Here is a 13941-nt window from a genome sequence, read left to right on the forward strand (position 1 = left end):
GACGGCCTGGGGACAATGAACATCGTAATATATATTAAGGTATGAAACATGAATCAAGAATAAAGTTTAACATATATTAGGAAAATATTGTATTACAAGATGTGAGAAGGATTCCTGGTACTTACAGTATTATAATAACATGAAGTGATATGTCCTTATCGTTTACACAAACATCTGCATAGTTTCATTAGTCATATAAAATATAGCCCTGAGAACAGGGTTTGTCAGACAAATAAAATAGGTACATGGAAGTTGGAGGGCGCATAAGCGACTGAGTAAAATCGGCCAGCGTAGTAGCACAGCGGCCAGGGCAGGTGGCGCTCATGTCGCGAACTATGTGCCGATTGGCGTACTGAAGTAACATTTGAAATATCAATATTAAATGCGTTCTTAAATAGAGTGATAATAAATAAAATGGAAAGCATTTAACACTCCCGTTATGACATTGTGGGAGGTATAGGAACAATAACGTAGATACACACATCAAAAAGACAGGTGGCGCTTCCGCCGTGAGTTACATACAGTGGCCTATACAGCCAGAATATAAAAGGTATATTGCCATATTAGTGAAGCACATAGAACGTATATAAGTCAGAACTTCAAGAACAATCAGTAATGGCTCTAAAGACATAAATTACGAGACCTGGTCCACAATCCAGTTACTACATATTATAGAATAAGAGAGAATTACATGAGGGCCGCTGTAGTGGCAGCCATACATCGTGAGAAGAACACATTATATAAACGGTAGTGAACTGAAAGATTTGAAAGTGCATTATAGCTTCCTGAGGAAATAGACTACTGAGGTTACTAGCATTAATGTTATATATTAAACAGTACGGGTTTGAAGCCTTCGAAAAATTGTCTACAGGCAAGGTTCAACTGATCATTCAGTATATTGCCGTCTTTGAGCTCTAGATGTTTAAAAATAAATAGCTCTTCCCACAGATCTAGTCTCCGTCCTTTGACCTGTCTATGTAGGATAACCGTGTCTTCTAACTGTTTAGGCGTATGGCAGGTTATCAAGAGGTGTTCAGCAAAAGTAGAGTTGTGAATATTCGTTCCTTTTTTACCTAAAATATGTTCTTTATATCGTGTTTTCACAGCTCTGCCAGTTTGACCAATATAATATGAGGGGCAGTTATTACAGGTACAGCTTGTAAATACCTGAATTAGAAAACCAATCGCTGGCAATCTCTACTGACTGTACAAGATTTCTTTTTAAACTGTTATCTGTAGAAAAGGAGACGTTACAGTTATATTTTTTATTTAGAAGACGTTTAATCCTATACGATAAGTTACCCAAGAAAGGGATGGAAATAAATTTTTTAGTTTCCGTGGTATCCGTGGGGAGATTATTTCTCAAAGTCGAACATTTTTGGGAGATTTTCTTATTGAGCAGGTAATCGATCATATTCTGGTTGTACCCATTATTAACCGCAATCGCTTTGATGACATTCAATTCTTTTTTTTTGATCCGCAGGTGATAAAGGAGTGGTTACCATTCGGTGAATGGCGGAATGAAAAAATGCCAATTTATGAGCTTTTGGATGAGTTGAGTTAGCAGGAATGACATTATCTGAATATGTTTCCTTGCGGAAGATATTAAAATGGAAGGAATTATCTTCTATAGAAATTGTTAAATCGAGAAAATTAAGTTCACGTTTATTATTTTGAAGTTCTTTTGTGAAGGAAATTTTTTCATGTAAACCGTTGAAAGTATTAAAGAGATGCTCTAACTCATGATCAGTGCCATCAAAAGCAATGAAAATGTCATCAACATACCGTGCATAATAGCGGATTTTGTGGCGTAATTCTGAACTTGAATTGAAGAACGTTGTTTCCAGGGCGTTGATGAAAACCTCTGCTAGAATACCGGCGAGGGGGCTACCCATTGCTAGACCATCTGGCTGTACATACATTTTCCCGTTAAATGTGAAGTAATTGTATTTTAAAATGACCTTAAGCAAACCAATGAGTTCCGCAATCTGAGTTTCACTTAATTTTTTATGTTTAAGAAGATTTTCTTTTACAAGGTTTATGGTTTCATCAACCGGAACATTTGTGTAAAGGCTGACGATGTCAAAGGACACCAGTCTAGTGTCAGGTGTACAACTTACAGATTGAATATTGTTAATTAATTCCTTACTGTTTTTTACAGAAAAATTATTTTCAAATGTGAAAGCATCTTTAATTTTAAAATGGAGGCGCCTAGCAAGTGTGTGATGTGGACTGCCTATGCCATTCACTACAGGGCGGATCGGGTGATTTTGTTTGTGCAGACTATAAAATTTTTACACGCCTACTGGCAACGCGATGCCGCAAGGTCCTGCCTAGCATTCTATCCCCGGAACAGACAACTCCGGGCGGTTCAGTTAATATACAAACGGCCACAGGAGAATGTCGCGATTTAATTGCACTGGCAGCGGCGTGCAAACTCCGCGCCGCAGTGGTTGCCATTGATTTTGACAGCGCATTCGACAAAGTGCGGCATCTTTTTCTCTTCTCCGTGATGAACCGTATGGGTTTTCCACCAGCCTTTATCGACGTTATCCGGCGCCTGTACGGCACAGCTGAATCGCTGATTCAGGTTAATGGCCGTGTGGCGGGACCAGTGGCGATCCGGCGTTCCGTACGGCAAGGCTGCCCACTTTCGACCCTACTCTATGCCATGAGCCTGGAGCCACTCATCGGGAGTCTGACTAGCCACCTTTCTGGTCTCACCTTGCGACAGCACAGTTTTAAATGTCGTGCGTATGCGGACGACCTCCTCCTCTTGATCCGCTCACGGAGTGAAACACACACGGTACTTGATTTGATATCAACGTACGGCACTGCAGCGGGCAGTACCATGAATGTGGCTAAATCCGCGGCGATGTCCATTGGACGCGGCCTCTCACACGCCGACTTAGCACCTCTCCCGTGTGTACAAAAACTACGATACCATGGTATTATTTTCGCCTCCACCGTCCTTGTACATGTCCACCATGCACAAACAGTGGCACGGGGGCACCTCTCTTACGCGCAGCTTGCTGGAAATTCTTGTACCCGCAACCATAACACCACCAGTACCAGTAGGACACATCAAGCACCATCTGGCGCACATTTCTGATTTCATCGTCGACTTCAGTTACGCTCACACACACTTACCGACCACGCGTTCTCCTCAACCTAAAGATTTTTACACCCCACTGCTTCGTTCCATATCCAGCAACAATATTGAAGCCGGCCGAAGTGGCCGTGCGGTTAAAGGCGCTGCAGTCTCGAACCGCAAGACCGCTACGGTCGCAGGTTCGAATCCTGCCTCGGGCGTGGATGTTTGTGATGTCGTTAGGTTTAACTAGTTCTAAGTTCTAGGGGACTAATGACCTCAGCTGTTGAGTCCCATAGTGCTCAGAGCCATTTTTTTTTAACAATATTGAAGTGAGACATCCGTCCAAACGGTGGCCCACGGTTTGGCGTCATATCCACCAGCCTTTTCTTTCCTCCCACGTCCGGGCAACATGGTACCAAGTCGCAAATGAAAAATTCGCCACAAATCATCGCCTTCACGCCATCGGACTACTGGACTCACCACTTTGTTCCATTTGCCACCTCGTGGATGACGATGTCCATCAACTGACTTGTGCTGCCACCAGTGACGTCTGGAAACTTGCCCGACAGTTCGTTGTCTGTTACCTCCGTGTTCCGCCGGACTCGATTGACCCATGGACTTTTATCCATCCCGAGAATACTTATTTCCCCGCCGCCAAAAATCATGCGATTGTATGGGTCAAGGGATGGACAATCACCTACATGTATACTGATAGCGACAAATCACGCCTTGATTTCTGGCAGTACTTACAAACCGCCCACAGTCAAGTCGAACACCGACCGCGCTACCGCGCCTCCTTCGCCAATTACCTACATGCGATCTTTACGTCACCCCCGCTCAGTTGGATGGTGCCACACGCCGACAACACTCCCGCCCCCCCTGCTGACATCTGAGACTCCCCGCGCTACTTTATATATTGTAACCCACAGTGGAGTAGGCGCATGGACACGCGCCTCCTTTCGTTTATGCACTATACCAGAACACAGTGGTTTTTCCCTCAATCCACTGTATATTGCTTCACACCTCTTGCTTACATCAGGATCATTATCCTTTTTTTCCTACACCTTGTTCATAAAAACAAAAAAATTGCTCGCCTGGCACGAGTATAATGTCTTGTGTTATTATCGCCGGAAGGGTGGCATTTCTGTTGTATTTAAGTTTGTACCAATAAAGATCTTTTGTTAATTTACCCTGTTCCTGCTAAAAAAAAAAAAAAAAAAAAAAAAAAAAAAAAAAAAAAAAGCGTAACGCGCAGAGCTCTAGTTTCCCGGACAGGGAGGGAGGCCGGGCACGGATCGAATCCGCGCTGCGACTTAACAATTGTGTGCTGGCGCAACGGCCAGTCTCAACCCTTCCTTTAGGCGGTTTTCCACGCTGTTTTAAGCAAATAATGGATTTACGTCTCAGATAATACGATATTCAAATAGTTAAAAGTTCGATTACGCAAAACAGAGCATACACGATTCACAACAGGTGCTCACACGGTTTCTTTCCCTTATGAAATATATTCACGTATTGCGAATATGTATTAGCGTAAGCTAAGAGTCGAGCACAATATTATTGCACCTGAGAGTGAGCGCACTTCGGTCAGCTTATCGTGAGTTTTTATCGTGATACTTCAAGAGGACACGGTGAACCATTCGATACTGTATGCACAAGTGTCCTGAAATACTTCACAGTGCGATATGTTTTCCTTAATCACCACTGTATTTCGTTAGTGTAACGCCACCGCATGTTTCCGATATCAGCGATGGGAGCCCAAGTGCAATAATATCATCGTCGAGTAGCACTACTGACAAATGAAAATAAATGTCGGACTGGGACTCGAACACTTATTTCCCGCCTGTCATGAGCAGTCACCTTAATCAATTCGGCCATCCGACCATGCCCCCATTGGCGGTCCAAACCTCCGTATGTCATGTAGCCACAAAACAAATGCTCGCACATTTTTTAAACTAAGCACAGGAAGAGCGATGTTTTTGTGTCGTCATCTTATTCACTTCCAGCGCGATCGCACTGAAGTGACAAGAGTCAAGGGACACCTCCTAATCGCGTGTCGGATCTCCTTTCGCCCGGCGTAGTGCAGCAACTCGACGTGGCATGGACTCAAGTTGATGGAACTCCCCTGCAGAAATGTTGAACCTCGCTGCTTCTATAGCCGTCCATATTTGCGAAACTGTTGCCAGTAAAGGATGCTGTGCACGAACTGACCTCTCGATTATGTCCCACAAATGTCGGATTAAAAAACAATGGTTCAAATGGTTCTGAGCGCTATGGGACTTAACTTCTGAGGTCATCAGTCCCTTAGAACTTAGAACTAATTAAACCTAACTAACCTAAGGACGTCACACACATCCACGCCCGAGGCAGCATTCGAAGCTGCGACCGTAGCGGTCGCGCAGTTCCAGACTGTAGCGCCTAGAACCGCTCGGTCACCCCGGCCGACTGTCGGATTCATGTCGGGCGGTCGGATGGCCAAATCATTCGTTCGAATTGTCCAGTATGTTCTTCAAATAATCGCGAACAACTGTCGACTCTGATATGACATCCTCGTTTGCGACCACGAGGTTCATGAGTGGCTGAAAATGGTCTCCATGTAGCCGGACATAAACTTTTCCAGTCAATGATCGATTCAGTCGAACCAGAGGAGCCAGACCACTCTATGTAAACACACCCCATTTCGTTGTGGAGCCACCACCAATTTGCAGAGTGCTATGTAGACAACTTGGGTCCATGGTTTCGTGGGACTTGTGCCACACTCAAATCCTGCCATCAGCTCCTACCTACTGAAATCTGGATTCATCTGACCAGGGCACAGTTTTCCAGTCGTCTAGGGTCCAACCGATTTGATCACGAGCCCAGGAGAGGCCCTGCAGGCGATGTTTTGCTAATAGCAAAGGCACTCACGTCCGTCGTCGTCTGCCTTAGCTCGTTAGCTCCAAATTTCGCCACGCCCCTAACAGAAATGCTCATCGTATGTCCCACACTGATTTCTGTTGCTATTTCACCAACTGTTGCTTGACTGTTAGCACTGACAGCTCTATGCAAAAGCCGCTGCTCTCGGTCGTTAAGTGAATGCTGCCTCTTTCGTGATGAGAGATAATGCCTGAAATTTGGTACTCTCGGCACACTCTTGACACCGTGGATTTCGTAATATTGATTTCCTGAACTATTTCCGAAATGGAATGACGCATGTGTCTAGCCCCAATCTACCATTCTACGTTAATTCCCGTCGTGCGACCAAATTCACGTCGGAAACCTTTTCACATGAACCACGTGAATACAAATGACAGCTCCGCCAATGCACTGCCCTTTTGTACCTCGTGTACGCGATGCTACCCCCATATGTATATGTGCATATCGCTATCCCATGACTTTTTTTTCTTATCAGTGTTTATCATGAATGGTGACAGTGTCCTGTTTACGCAGTACTTGCATTTGTTACTTTCCACTGTAGTAAATGCTTTTGCTGCATAAACACAGACACTGTCGCCATTAATGATATTCTCTTCGTCACGTTACATCGAAGATTGTGGTATTATAAGAGCATCTAGCCGCAAAGTTAAGGATTGAAATAAATTTTACTAAATTCTGGAAAAGCGACCCAGAGATAGGGATAAATCTTAGGAAAAGAAAAGTACCTATTGAATTTTAAGGTGATCCTTTTGTTATGAAGAAAGTGCCTATTGAGTAACAAAAATTTGTTAACTGAAGCGTTCGACACCGCTTCGCCAATTCACCGTTCACACCAAACCAAGACCTCGGGATACGCTACAGATCAATATGTCACCACAACCTATTTTCAGAAAACTAAAGAAATGTTGTCAGCGCTCTGTTTTTGACTGTGTAATGATACGTTCATTTGTCACCCATCACCACTCACCCCCCCCCCCCCCCTCCAGTTATCGTGGCCGCTAATTCCAACGAAATATTTGTAACCATGGTTCTAATAGACTAAAACACCTTCAGTAGCTCTAATGAGAGCTCCAATTGACTGTGGAATGTGTTGGGTAAGATTTTAGACGTAGGATACGTGACCACTCAACCATTCTGACACGTTTAACAGTTAAGCCATTTAAATCTATGTCATGATGGATGTCCGAGCTGGTCTCAGATTTTTTCCGATGAACTCGGAGGCCCAGTCCAGCAATGTAACAGTAGTGGAATTTTTCTCAAGTCAAGCAATTCCAGTTTCAACCCAGTACACGTGCGAACTATTATTAAAGTTATATCCCTCGTGAAGGTGACGGGGAAAAGTGCATGAAAGGCAGAGAGATCAGCAGTTAACTATGGAAACTGTATTACGTTCTGTGTTGGAGAAACAACCAGGAGTTTTGAAGTTTTTTCAAGAAGCACGCAAAAACGAGTGAAAAGATGGCCTTCGGGTTGCATTTGAATTGCAAGAGGCATGAATTCAAAAATGTTTGTGAATACTGGTAGGAACTGCGTGGATCCCCAAAAAGTCAGTACCTGAAAACCTTGGAGAGAAGAAAGGAACATTTCGATTCATCTGCATCTACATGTACTCTCTGCAGGCTACCTTGCGGTGCGTGGCTTAGGGTATTTTTTGAACCACTATTACTTCTCCCTTTTCCTGCTCCAGTCGCATGTAGTTTGTGGGAAGAACTGACAGTTATTCTCCCTGTGGGCTCGACCCTCTGTAATTTTATCGTCATGGTCTTTTCGCGAGATACGCGCAGGAGGAAGCAGTATATTTGTCGACTCTTCGAGGAGCGTACCCCCAGTAAGTTTAACAATGAACTACACCGTGATGCAGAAAGCTTCTCTTGCAGCAGCTGCCACTGGAGATGGTTGGTGATGTCTGTGTCGCTTTCGCGCTTGCTAAGTGAACTTGTAACAAAATGCGCTGCTCTTCATTTGATCTTCCCTACTTTCTCAATCAATCGTATCTGGTACGGAACCACACTGAGGAGCAACATTCAGGTACTGGGCGAACGAGGGTTTTGCAAGCTACTTCATTTTTTGACAGATTACTTTTCCTGAGGATTCGGCCGATGAATCTCAATCTGTCATCAGCCCTTCGGGCCTGGAATGAAACAACTGAACGCCTCTATAACGAGTTCAAAGAATCGGGAGACAGGGAAGTGGCAGAGGAACTTATCGAGTCACTTGGCAGCGCCCGAAGAGAAAAGTGGAAAAAAACCGTGGAAGGTATAGACTTTAGAAAGTCCAGTCGAAAAGCGAGGGCCCTACTCAGCAAACTAGGATATGGTGCATACAGCCCCTGTGAAAGAGCAAAAACCACTCCCAATGCAATTGCAGGCCGTATAGCCAATATGTCCAGGGCACCTCTTGACAAAGAAACCGCCAGAAACATTAAGAAACTAATTAAACACGGTGGAGACAAGCTACTGAAAGATCACACCCTGCAGCACCTTTCAGAGTGGAAGAACTGAAAACGGCTATCTCGAACATCAAAACTAGGAAGGCAGCGGGGCCAGATGAGTTATACCCAGAATTTATTAAATATAGTGGGAAAAATGTTATCAACCGGCTCGTGAACTTCTATAATAACATCCTTGAAGAAGGCCGAGTGCCTAAGATGTTCAAAAGATCTAAAGTATTGCCAATATTAAAACCTGAGAAAACACCAGACAAGCCTGAACATATTAGACCAATCTCTCTCCTTAGCACCTGCTTCAAACTCTTGGCGAGACTCTTGTATAATCGTATTGAGACGACTTTGAATGAAAGAATCCTCATCGAGCAGGCTGGTTTTCGACCACAACGTAACTGTTGCGACCAAGTACTGGATTTAACAACACATATCGAGAACGGTTATGAACGGAAACTTAAAACAGCTGTTGCATTTGTAGATTTAACCGCTGCATACGATACTGTGTGAAGACATGGTCTTCTTAGCAAGATACTTGAGATTATCCCTTGCCAGACCTTGTAAAAATTACTAAGTGATATGCTCAGCAATAGAACCCTTGAAGTTCATCTAGAAGGAAAGAAGAGTCGAACCATTGTTTCAAACAACGGCTTACCACAAGGTTCTGTATTGGCACCATTACTTTTCAATGTGTACATAAGCGACATACCAACAACAAATGCGCGGAAGTTCTGTTACGCAGATGACATGGCCCTGGCTATGCAACATGAAAGTTTTGAACAGTGTGAAAACTCCCTTAACCAAGACCTCGGAGTAATGGGTAAATATTTCAGATCTTGAAGATTAATTCCTAACCCAATAAAGTCAGAAGTTGCAGTGTTCCATTTAAACAACCAACAGGCAACCCGATCCCTTGACGTTACCTTTGCTGGTAGAAAGTTAAAGCATAACCCAAACCCAAAATATCTTGGTATTAAATTGGATATATCATTTACATTCAAACCACACCTAATAGATACTGCTGCTAAGATACGTACAAGAAATAATATTATTCAAAAGCTCGCCAATACTAGCTGGGGACCTGATGTACATACTCTGAAGATTTCCTCTGTAGCGCTGGTATACTCTGTTGCGGAATATTGCAGCCCTGTTTGGCTTAACAGCAGCAACACGTCTAAGGTGGATACTCAACTAAACAATACCATGAGAACCGTTACTGGGACCATTAAATCCACCCCACTAACTTGGCTTCCTGTTCTCTGCAGTATAACTTCACCACATCTTAGGCGGCAAACCGCCTTAGTAACTGAATGGCGTAAAATCTCCTCTAATACCAACCTTCCAATCCATCAGGACATTGCCCCAAATCTTCCCCGACTAAGATCTAGAAGACCACCACGGAGAACAGCTCAAAACCTTATGGCTACGTCTTACGATGCTATGGATTCATGGAAAAACGAATGGTCTCAGACTGGACTATCCTAGAACTGCAATGAAATATCACCTGGTGGAAACCTACCTGGTACAGACCTGCCATGAAGAACTTGGGCTATACTCAATAGACTCTGAACTGGTCATGGCAGAAGTGGCGAGATGCTCTGTAGATGGGGCATACGAGATTCACCACAGTGCGATTGTGGACATCCAGAGCAAACGATCCAGCACATCATTCAGGAATGCCCTAAACGTGCGTTTAAAGGATCCATTCGAGAACTTTAGGCAGCCTCCCCTGCAGCCGTCGAGTGGATGGAAAACCAAGACATAGAATTGTTCCCACTGATTTTTGTGCAATCGTGTAATCCTACACTAACGGATCGTTCTGTTTGTGTGTAACCAGTGAAAGGGTCCTGTAGCCACCTTTCATTAGTCCGGTAGCCCATTTTCATTACCATTTCTCTTTCTTTTCCTTGTTTCTCTTTTCTCTTTACTCTCATAATGGCGTGATTGAATGAATGTGGCTGTGTGTCACGTTGCTAGACGGTGGCGTAGTCTGCTGCAGAAAGTCTGCGACAGTCGTAGAGATTCAGCAGGAGTTGTACAGAATAGCCAACTCTCGTAGTGGTCAAGTAGGCAAAGAGGTTTTCGCTACTTGTGAGAAATCCACCTGCGTTACGTTGGTAGCGGAAATGGCATCTTTGGGTTTTCCGGGCCACGCGGAGCGTGGAGGAGGCTGGAGAGGAAAAAGGGAGGCAGTCTGTCGCGTCCACAAAACTTTGGCAGATGCTTCACTTAGCAAATTTCTATAGCAGACTTGAATCCACTGGAAGAGCGCCACACAAAGGTGTCGATAAGAACTGAGCACTCGCTTCTGTATGAATGTCTGTTTGCCTTCAGCTGTGCCTGTATAAGCTTTCATTTTTCTAAATATTAACAGCTTTGCCTTCTCGTAAATTTTCCTTGCTTAATGTATCTTTCGTCCGTGGGTAGCCGACCACGTAGTTGAACATTAATGTTTTGTTGGGCTACCGTCATCACTAACTGTCCGGTCTCATGCTTGTTTTAAAGAACTTTAACCGCTCATGATTGTGTGATGTGATATTGTTGCAACTTGGACACGATACCTACGAAGTGCGTCTCCACAAACCACGTGGGCACGCGGGTGTACTGCGAAACGTGTACCGCTTTACGAGTTATTGTGATCAGGCAACAGCAGTGGTATGAATGATTCACACCAATGATTTTAGGTGTAGATTATAGCGGTGAACGTATCGACGCTCTTCTTCAATGTTATCAGGAATTGTGCACATGCTTCACATCCATGTCTTACAAATAAATGATTTTATCCACAATTTCCTCTTGTATTCCGAGGTTACGTTTTTGCACCTAAGCCACTTACCTCGTAACTTTCCTGTTAGCCCATCCAACGCGTTTCCTTACGCACAGGTCCAGTGATTAGTTTCCCTTTATTTTAAGACAAATGCCTTAGATTAAGTCTTATTTTCAGGTGTGTTGCTGGGAGCTGATCTGCACAGTGTTCATGCATTTTCTATTTTATTTTAAATGTTTGATTGTCATGAACAGTGCACGTGAAATACTATTAATAACGCCGTATCCCCTATGAGCGACATCACAACGTATGCATTCTTGTGAGTTTTCGGTCTGTGATCAAATTAATTTATTTTCCGACTCGACCAAACCTTTGATTAGTTGTATGGTAGTATTGTAACAAGTCTGTCCCATTCCAAAATACCATTATCCACGATGGCGGCCTTGACGTCAGAGACATTATGAACTGTTTTGATAACACCGCAACCATTCCAAAGCATCGTTATTCGACAACAACAAGGTCGCACGCAGTGTATCCGGCACGTGTTGCCTCTCTAGTCTTTATTACCGTAGCGGGGTGTGTGAGAGAGAGAGAGAGTTAGCGCCATCTCTCTCTATGTCACAACCCCGCGCATACATACACGCGCTAGGCAGGACCTATATAAATCAATGCACGGCCTACCTCACTCTCACACTGCTCGTATACTTCATTCATCCAATACTTGGCACGTCTTCGTAATTAAACGTGTAAAAATGAAACGATCACGAACCGCCAGTGACAGCAGCAGCAGCAAACGTGCTCATGTGGACGAAGTTCCATTCCCTGGTAAGTACATTTTCAGTATTCTGATATCTACACCCTTCAACTCTGTGTATGAGTGCTACGTATCTTTTATAATGCTCTCTATAAAGATCGCTCCTTCACTTGTTCTGTGTGTGTTCCGGCTTACGTTTGTTACCCTTTTGAATCTCTCTCTCTATAAAAATTGCTTATCCACGCCTTTTATTTTTACCTCTAACATGGGTGTCTGAATCTTTTATTTTAAGTGTTACATTTGTTTTGTACTGCTCTCTATAGATATTGTTCATCCACGTGTTGTATGTTACGTGTTATACCCGTTTTCGATCTCTCTCTGTAAAGTTTACTAAGTCTTTTACCGGATTCTATGTTTGTGTATGTGTTAAGTCTTATACCCGTTTTGGACATCTCTATGTAAAGAATGACTTTCCACATGTTGTATGTGTTATAATTAATTTACCGTATCCGCTATAAAGATAGAGCTTCCACGTGTTGTGTATCTGTTATATTCGTTGTGCAGTGCTCTTTGTAAATATTTCATTTCTTTCCTTTTTTTTTTTTTTTAAATTTGCTGGTCCGCTTATTTCTCTATCACTTAACTGAAAGCACACTTCTCTTTCCATATGCAATGTTATATTCAGTCTTCTCCATCTTTCTAGATTTCTTCCAGCAAATCATGGCTGATCTAGACAATCAGATCGAGATGGAAAGGGCTCAAGCGCAGCTCGAATGTAAGTACATTTATAATACAATCATACTTCTTGAACTTAAATAATTTCATCTAATATATACCCGTTTCCTGATTGTATACATTTAGTCCTCATAAGCTTGTCTTTTCTTTGTAGATGCGCCTAATTCAGCATTCGGTTCTACCACCCAAAACGTTCAAGGAGGCGGCGGTGGCGTTCAAACGGCGCCCGCCACACAGGACACTCAGTCTTTAGAGGAGGAGGAGACCAACCTGCCTGACCCGTTTGAGGAGGAGATCAACCTACCTGAGTGGTTTGAGGATCTACTTGATTTTGGCAATGAGTTGCTCAAACCATGGAGTCAGAGCGGAGAAGGTGAATAATTTTGAACATTAACATTCCTTCACATAACCACCATTATCTACTCTTATTGTTATTATTTATCGCTCTTTTAAATATAAATCACTAAATTAATTTTATTTCCTTATTTATCTTACAGGTATATCACACGGCGTAGGCCGTGTTCCTAGAGCGGTGGTTGCGGGGGCGGGACTCGGGCGCCCCGAACCGCACAGACACGCCGCGCCTTGCGTAGCCCCTATAAGGGCTTCGCGGGAGGCGGATGCAGAACACGCGCCAGCTCCTCCCCCAGCGCTGTCGCAACCGTTTGGCTGCGAAAAACAACAACACCGAGCCCCCACGCCACCGGCAGGTAGAGGCAGCAGCGCAGCCCGTCCGCCGTCGCCACAGCCTGGCCCTTCAAACCGGCTGTCACCCCCTCCTCCTCTAGAAGCAGCAGCTCGCCGCCGCCGCCCACGCAAGGTATGCGTTCCGAGACGTATACCTCTCCCCGCAAATGATGATGATTACGATCACCCATCACCAGCCCATTCATCTATCGGGTGGACTCCTAGTTGTAGCAACAGTAATAATAGTAATTTCCTTATGGCTAGCGGTAGTTCTCTCCCCCGTCCTATCGATAACGAATTCGATCAGAATAACGGCGTAATGACTCCCTTAGAATACTCAGCAGTTGCTAGAGCGTTTGAGGGGCGAATCTCTTTCACCAGAATTGAGAATCCAGGCGGGAGGTATCGCGATCCTGTAAGGTTTTTGGAGGCGTGCCTCCCCGTCTTGGAGACCGAGCTCCTCAAACTCTTAGAAGATCCGGAATTTAACGCCTTTAAATGCAGTGCTGTGTTATTCTGTGAACTGAGTCACCCCCCTAAACATCAAG

This window comes from Schistocerca piceifrons, chromosome 7 (assembly GCF_021461385.2).
Source record: "Schistocerca piceifrons isolate TAMUIC-IGC-003096 chromosome 7, iqSchPice1.1, whole genome shotgun sequence".
NCBI classification, from domain to species: Eukaryota; Metazoa; Arthropoda; class Insecta; order Orthoptera; family Acrididae; genus Schistocerca; species Schistocerca piceifrons.